Below are 9,143 nucleotides of genomic sequence, written 5' to 3'. Positions count from 1 at the left end.
GGCGAGGTAATGGATATTAATCAAAGTGTGCACTTCTAATGTTGCATACCCGCTTGTACATCCTCTTCATACTGCCATTCAAATTACAACGCATATTCCGGAAGGGTTCCAACAGCTAATGGTACACGGATCATATGGAGTTTATAAACAGTACTGTCTAATCCTCTGTTTACCCATAAGCCCATTGAAATGATGAAGCAGGCTCATAACAGGTGTATGTGGGTGGTATGTCACGCACACAATATGGGCTTTGTCTGGTTGAGGGCACTTAATGGCACGTTTTATACATTCACGAAACCTCCTGTTCAAACATAGGTCCTTTTATTCGGAGATTTCAGCAGTTGCAGTGAGCTTACCTGTTACTCTGTTTATGTCTGTAAAGTACACAGCGCGTGTGGAGTGTGCATTAGCACAGGGCGAGGTGTGTAAGCTTCTCACCAGTGTGCACTCACTGTGGATTACAAATCCTCTCGGTGGATCTAAGCGTGCGTGAGTGCGTGCACTTATGCATACGTGCTGGTGTGTGCGCACACGAGAGAGTGGGTGTGTGTGTGCCCCGTGTGTTCCGCACTTCCTTGTTGGAAGCTTCCCATCTGGTGTATGATTGATGACTCACCCGAGGTGTGTATTTAATGGAGTTGTGTTTGGAATCCTAAAAGGGGTGTTATTGATTGGAGCGCTCGCGTCGGTTAGAGTTGCCTTCGTCTAGCTTGTACAAAGTGTCTGCACAGGAACGTGAAGACCTCTCTCTGTCTCTCTCTCTTTCCCTGTACCTCTCTGTTTCTCTTTGTCCTTCTCTATCTCTATCTCTCTCTCTCTCTGTCTCTCTCTTTCCGTGTACCTCTGTTTCTCGCTCTGTCCTTCTCTGTCTCTATCTCTGTCTCTCTCTCTCTCTCTCTCTCTCTCTCTCTCTCTCTCTACGTCTCTCTCTCTCTCTGTCTCTCTCTCTGGCGATGACATAGCGTTGTATACAGTATGTAATGTCACATTCTCGTTAGTGGAATGGATTTCACGGTTCTGTTTTGAAAGACAATCACCCTTTACCTGACTGAAGGACTGGTCCTGTAGGGAAGCCTTTGTTTGTTTTCCGGCCAGTGGTCCACCCTTGTGCTGATATGCACCTCCATGTAATTCATCGCCCTCTCACCTCCACCTTTCCCCCCCCCCCCCCCGGTTCTGTCCACGCTCCAGCCTCTCTATCCGGTACCATTTGATGGAATGGAGGCTTTGGACGACTTGCTTGCTTGGTTTCCATTCCCTGCTTCGCTTCTTTGCTAGTTGAATCCTCTCAACCCTTGGTTCCCGGTTGCGTTTGTGTGTGCGTGCGTGCGTGTGTGTGCGTGTGAGAGAGTTCTGTGTATGTCAGCACCTCGCTCACTCTTTCTGTTGATCACATGCGACCCATTGGGTCAACTTATGCTGTCGACATAATGCACACATAGCATTCACTTACACACTCAACACACTGCTCTGTACAGACCCCTCCACACACTCACCCACTGTGGCCAACCACACCACAATCATGCCTTCAGGCCACATCTTGAACCTGAGTTCCAATCTTTCAAGTCAGAAGTTGGAAGAGTTTCACTCTGTCATTGCTCATGTTTTATTTTGCTAGCATGTACCCACGGTAGAGACTATGTAATCCCTTAGAATGGGCCTCTGTTGAGGGATTGCACACTGATAAAATTAGTTATTTGATAAGAATTTTGGATTTTTTACAACGAGGCGTGGAAGATCTGAGATCTTCCCCAAATTCACACACACACAACTGCACTTTAACCAACTCGGATACAGTTTGGCGAGAAACCAAAAGCCTCAGAGACCTGAGATAGCATCAAGGATTAATTCACACGTTTGCAGACTTGTAATCCATCGCAAATCTGCTGGTGTTGGATTAAACGTTTCTCTCGGGCTGTGAAGCACTCCTAGACATTAATAGTCCTCCTCTCCCTCCCTCCCCTCTTTTCTCTCTTCTCCCCCCTCCCTCCTCTCTCTCTCTCTCTCTCTCTCTCTCTTGCCTCCTCTTCTTCCCTCTCTCCTCTCCCGCTTCTCTACTTACACAGGTTAGATCATCTCTCACTAAGCAGTGGTTACTATCCAACACACGGAGTGTTTAGCAGGTCTCAGCTCTGCCAGCATTCTCACGTAAACAATCACTGTTGTATATTTGCAGGATGCAGCAGACTGCATTCAGCTTTGAGAAAACAATTTCTCTGAGATTAATCTTCTGAAGCCCTTAATCTGAAGAATGTGAGATGTGTTGCCTTAGTGAAGCGTGATAAGTATTTTTGGGGAGGGCTGTGATGAAAAGGGTTCTATAGTTCAAGAACATCCGGTTGATATCTCCTGGGAGAGGATCTTCAGACAGGAACTAGAATGGTTTATCATGTGTAATACTTAAAAAATAAATTGTAAACCCACACAGGAATAGAATTTGACAGCCATACAAACACATTGTGAGTTGATTTCCTCCATGTGAATGTTTTTCCAAAGCATTATGTTTAATTTATTTACACCTCAGTATGTCTGTATGCATGTCTCTATATTTCGGTGTTTCTGTGTTTATTGCTGTACATGTACTCTAGAAAGTTCATCACTATGTTCAACATGTAGAAGCCCGGTATAAACATATTTATAAGTGACCCGGGAATGCAGAGCGGTCAAGGGAGAAAACACTATTTGTCCGCCGTATCCAGGGAGCGCTTTGAGAGACGTGAGGTCACGCAGGGTTAAGTCTGCCGCGAGGACCTACTTCCTGTCAATGAAGCAGATGAAGGACTCACTGCAGCTGGTGACCAAGGGCCCCACAGAGCGGGGCATTGTGGAATTGAATAGGTCAGATGCGGGGGGGGGGGGGGGACGGGGGGACGACACAGGGACAGATCCTGTTTTGAGGGCGGTTGCGGTGGTGTGGTGAGTGGGACCGCCTGACGGGGGACAGTGGGATGACAGGAAGGGATGGGGTCGTGACCCTTCACCTCCCGGGGGTTTCCAGAGAAAGTCTTCCCTTGTCGGCCGAGTGAATCTCACCCCCTTCGGTCTCCTCTGACAACATGTGTGATCCTGGCATTCCACTCGCGCGCACACACAGCAGGCTGTTTATGGGGCTTCTTCTGTCCCTCTCTGTCTTTCTCACACACACACACACACACACCACACACTCACACACACACACACCACACATACAAACACACTCTCTCACACACACACACACTGTACAGGCATGTACTGAACATGATGCATCTGTCTTTCCTCACCACGCTCTCCCTCTTTCCATTTCTCACGTGTCCCCTCGCTGTCTCCGAAGGGCCTGTCTAATCATGACATCACTCCTGTTTATCAGAGCACGCCAGTGGACATGAGCAATTGACCAGATGTGCAGCTGGATAGAAGGAGGGAGGGGGAGAGAGAGAGAGAAAGAGAGAGAGAGAGAGAGAGAGAGAGAGAGAGAGAGAGAGGGAGAGAGAGGGGGAGAGAGAGGGGGAGAGAGAGGGGGAGAGAGAGGGGGAGAGAAAGGGAGAGAAAGGGAGAGAAAGGGAGAGAAAGGGAGAGAAAGGGAGAGAATAGACATTCGTAGCTCCTTCCTGTTTCGGCTTCCAGTGTATCATGCTCAGATGCATGTTAGCGGCAGATTAGGATTACAGCAGCTGCGATTAGGGATTACAGACAGAAGAGAGGGAAAGTCGTTTCCTGTCACTTTTCCTGTCCAGATATTTCCATGCGATTTGAGTGTGTGTGTCCACGTGTCTGTGTATGTGTCTACTGATCTGTGTGTCTGTGTATGTCTAACTATCTGTGTGTATGTATATGTGTGTGTGTCTATATCTGTGTGTGTCTGTGCGTGTGTGTCTGTGTGTGTGCGTGTGTCTGTGCGTGTGTGTCTTTGTGTGTGTGTGTGTGTGTGTGTGTTGACACAGCTAGAGGCTGCTCTCTGCCCCCGGAGTGTTGGATGCTGCTGTAGGTCTCAATTCTTTCACAGCATGTACAGAGCCTCAGGTCTCGATGACAACAACACCCACCACCAACCTCTTGTAGCTCAATTACCAGGATTTCACTTTCTAATCGTCCAAATCCTGATACCTGGGCTCTCAATTGAACCTCTGACCATGGAGGGGGATTGGGTCGAATATTTGGCAATTCCCGCAGACTCAGGGGATTTGTAGTTCTTCTCCTGCTAGTTGTTGGGATGTGACTGGAAAGCCGGAGCATGGCTCTTTGTGTCACTGGGTGTCCCTAACTCCACAGCCACTGTTCCGCACGGCCCTTGTTTGCAGGTTGTTGCCGTATGATCTGTAGTGTATATTCTTGTGGACTGGGCCTGTGCAGCGCAGCGCAGCTGTAGTGGTTAGACAGGAGTGGATGTCCAAACCCACTGGGCTGGAGGGCTGTGTGATACAGACTCATTGTATACAATCAGCCTGGTCATGACCATGACTCAGGACTAACTAACTGACTGACTGGCTGGCTGACTTAATGGCTGACTGCCTGGCTGACTCGCTAACTGACTGATTGGCTGACAGGCTGGCTGACTGCCTTGCTGACTGGCTAACAGACTGATTGGCTGACAGGCTTGCTGACTGGCTAACTGACTGATTGGCTGACAGGCTGGCTGACTAGCTGGCAGGCTGCTTCCTAGATAAGGGCTAAGGCCTTGGTGGGGAGAGTGACAGCATTGCCGTAGGCAACAGACAGCCGCTGCTGGGCTGCCTCTTCACTGGCTCTTCAACATTCTCCTTTTCACACACACACACACACATTTTAGTCCTTTACATTTACATTACACAGACACACACACACAGACAGACAGACACACATTTTAGTCATTTACATTTACATTATACAGACACACACACAGACAGACAGACAGACAGACACACAGACACACACACACAAACACAAACACAGACACACGCACTCAAACAGACAATCATTGACTTTCTAGCACTGTACAGAGCTGTGATTATTGAACAAGGGTTTAATTGTCCTGCCAGTGTGTCGGGGTGTGGTTTGACTTGCAGCTGTTTACTGTGGCAGGTACCAGCAGGCCCTCCCTGCGCCTCTTCTGGGTGCCGCATCACATTAACACCTCTCTGATTGAAGCACCCAACCGCCCTACACCACACAACCAGACCATAGCACACACACGTACAGACTACACCACACACACCCAACTGCCCTACACCACACACACAACCGCCCTACACCACACAACCAGACCATAGCACACGCACGTACAGACTACACCACACACACACAACCAGACCATAGCACACGCACGTACAGACTACACCACACACTCTTGTAGCAGAGAGGAATAGAAAGGAAGTGTGAGGAACAAAGAGACAGAGAGAGGAGGAAGAGAGAAAGAGAGAGAGACGAAGAGTTGAAGACGAGCAACATATTTGGATGTTGGTCAAACCTCGGGAAGTCCAGACTACACCATGGAAATGACACGTTCTCCTTTGAGAGAGAAAGAAGGAGGACAAGAAACGAGAAAAAGATCTACAACCATTTTAATGGTTATTACAAGCAGATTTTCAACATGTTCTTTGTCAATGAATGAATACATCTATTCGTCATTTAATTAGTTGCTAATCTGAAGTTGCAACAAACAACCTAAGTGGCTCGATAAGCAGAACACAAATAGTGTTGGGGAAACAATGATTTTGTTATCAACCAATCAGACAATAAACACAATCAAACAAAAGCTGTCCCTGATTAGTGCAAATAATTAATTAACCATCTTGGAGGTGGGGGAGGCTGGGGGCTGCAGGGGGGAAGCGGGGGGGGGGGGGCTAGGAACTCAAGAACAGCAAAGTACTGAAGGACACAAGGCCTAGAGACGTTCCTGATCGATCCTCTTGCTTGGTTTCATCAATATAAAGCTCCTTGGGTCAAATGAGATTCCACTCTGCAGAACGCTCTGAGTAGGAGACGTGCACACACACACAGGCACACACACACAGACACACACACACTGACACACACACACATTGCACACCCCTGAACAGGAGCAATTGTTCCAGGACGTTTCCTCTCAAACTGGGACTGTGTGGCATGAGCCCAGTTGTTGATTTTGGTTTGTTGTTGACAAATGTTTGGGTACGCAGACCAAACCTATTTGAGGGGTTCTTAATCCTTGTGCTGCCTTCGGGTCACATGACCCAAAGGTTCATAACAAACCATCGTTGTGTTTACCCAATTTTACCCAACAAAAAACAAATACAAATAATTTTATTTTAACCTTCGCGATGTGGAGGGTCTGAGACAGCCTGACAGTTAAAAGAAAATGCTTCACTTTGTTTTTGTATGCAGTAAAGTTGTCGCAATACGACGGTGGGTAACAATGACTGATGGGTCAGAATGACCCGAAGAGAGCACAAGGGTTAAGACAACAATGCTTTGAAGGTGGGCACAACTTTCAGACCCTTTATCTTTCTCTCTCTCTCTTCTCTTTCTTTGAAATGCTTTTTCGCTTGTTAGTGAGGTTATACACCTCCCTTCTCCTGAGGCTTCTGTGTACACACACGCACACACACACAGTCCCTTACACCCACACACACACTCTTCACACACAATCACACACACAGGGTAATCCCACACTGACCTAACCATCAGTGTAGAATCCCAGACAGTTATATTAGATGACGCAGGGCTCCTGACAGTACAGAACACTGACCTTCTTCTGACCGCAAACACACACACACACCTGGATCCACATCTCTGGACAGTTTAAGGATAGTGGTGTCCTTGGGTCAACTGTCTGATCAATGAAGATCTGGTCATGGAGTAGGCTAACTCTGTTAACTGTCTAAAAGGGCTGTTCAAACAAAGCTTCCTGTTCCACCAGTATTCACTGGACAGTCGCACATCTTGACCAGGTGTCCCAGTTTCCACACTGTTCTACATGTTTCCAAGCATTTCAGCAGGCGTGTGATATAGGGTGTGTGTGTGTGTGTGTGTGTATGTGCCAGTGTGCGTGCTTCTGTACACGGAGGAGGTGAGTTGTTGTTTGTTGAGTGTGTGTGTGTGTGTGTGTGCGCTGTGAGGCGAGGTGGCGCAGGTGCCCTTATCTCCCGGTGTTTGGTTGGAGCTCAGGGAGATAATAGCGTTCCCATGGAGATGCAGTCAAGGATCCCACCAGGCGCAGGAGAACAGCTGGTAACGGACCTACACGACACGACAGGGAATCCAGAGGAATCCCAAGCAATACATTGGCATCCCGACGTGAACACAACATCCACACACGCATATTTTTCTCCATTTCATAGGTACTTTTCAACAGGGCGGGGGGTGCGCTCACAGGAGGAGCAGAACCTGGTCAGGGTTCATGTATTCTGCTGATGCCACTCTGGCATATCTGACAAGAGGCAGAACTTAAGGAGACCATAATAAGAATAAGAATCCATTTATTTTTCACGCAACCTTTTTTGCACTCAGTACAGTACATAAAAAATTACAATTGTAAAACATAATATACTTTTAACAATCTACCGACACAATTGAACATAGAGTATATGCTAGATTTACTTTAGACAGGCATGGGAATCTGACTAATGGTCTGTGTAAAGTAGGACTATATGCATATGTGTGTGTGTTTTGTGACTGTGTGTACACACAGACTGTGTGTGTGCGTGTGTGTGCGCGTGTGTGTGATTAAAGGCGGACGCTATTCTCAGCCATCTGTAGGCATCCCCTCCTTTGTTAATCGCAGCTTTAGAGAGCGCAATTTCACACTGCATCTATCTCTGCCACTGTCATTTTTAACAGCTAACTCTCTCTCTCACACATACTTGTTCTGTCTTTCTCTCTCCGTCTCTTTGGCACGCACTTTTCTCTCTGTCTCCCTCCACATCTTTCCCTCTCCGTTTCCTTCTCTCTCTCTCTCTCTCTCTCTCTCTCTCTCTCTCTCTCTCTCTCTCTCTCTCTCTCTCTCTCTCTCTCTCTCTCTCTCTCTCTCTGTTTGATGGTGGTGACGAATCCACGCGTAGAGAACGGCACCTCTGCGACATCCTCAGGCTCGTGTCCTTGACTCGGTCTGTCTTTTCGACATCTGCCGTGGTTATTTAAGTGTTCCTGAACAGAACAGATGCTGTTGGTTTTTCTGCAACCGGACTGCATAAAAACGATACGCGCGTCAGCAGAACCTGAAAATAGAAGCCGGAACCCGACGGAAACCTCTGAACCCCTTCCCCCACTGTCCCCCACCCCTGGCCAACAGTCGACACACTCGCGTTGATGCTGACAGCCTGCTAAAATTGTTGCTGTACATTCATTTCATATTTCACCCCTTGCTTCCAGTAGCCTTTTACACCTATCAGATGTGGTAGACTGGTTAGCGTGTGTCTGGCCTAGGTCAGACAGCAGGCTCTCTCAGGGCCCGGGACTTTTTCAAAAGGGTCTGTAGTCAGCGAGCATCAGTGGCCTTCTGAAGGTGTGACAACACCGAGGGGGTGACAACATTCTGCTAGCATGACAAGTCGCTAGCTGCTAACTGTGTTGAGCGGCGGCTAGCAGCATCAACACTTCCAGGAACTCTCACTCGCACGATGATCTCTTTTTGCACTTCTTGATTTGAGATTTTTAACAACCTTCCTTCGTGTCCTCTCTCTCTTTCTTTCTCTCTAAATCTCTTCTACATCTGAAGAGTGAAGTCGTGCTCCAAAACGAATGTTCTACTTTATTTAAAAAGAGTTTCATTCAATTGAGTTTGTGTGTTATTACATTTTAATGGTTTGTGTTAATGGTTTGATTATGTCATGACGTTGTAACGACTGAGAGAGTTAGATGTTGATTTTTCAGATAAACATTCTGATTAGTCAGAATGAGCTGAATGCGTCATGAACCGATCCAGAAATGTCTCCCAGTGTGGGGCTTTGACTTCCCGTGGTGAGGCCGTGGACGAAGGAGCACACATCATTGGCAGGACTGCAGCGTAAGCACAAAGCAATTTGGCTAATGGAATTTGCGGTGGGCTGTCAATGAGAAAGTGTTCGTCGCCCAACATCGATCTCGGTCTCTCAGCCTCGATCAAAACCCCATGTGAAACCGACCAGGTCTGTCTGCCTATGGAGCTGATGAGGGAGAACAGGCGTGAGCGTGATATGAGGAGTCTAGAGCTGGCTCGTACTGCGGGAGGG

Source organism: Osmerus eperlanus, unplaced genomic scaffold (genome assembly GCF_963692335.1).
Source record: "Osmerus eperlanus unplaced genomic scaffold, fOsmEpe2.1 SCAFFOLD_367, whole genome shotgun sequence".
NCBI lineage: Eukaryota > Metazoa > Chordata > Actinopteri > Osmeriformes > Osmeridae > Osmerus > Osmerus eperlanus.
The sequence above is the reverse complement of the archived record's forward strand: the minus strand, read 5'-3'. Positions refer to the sequence as shown.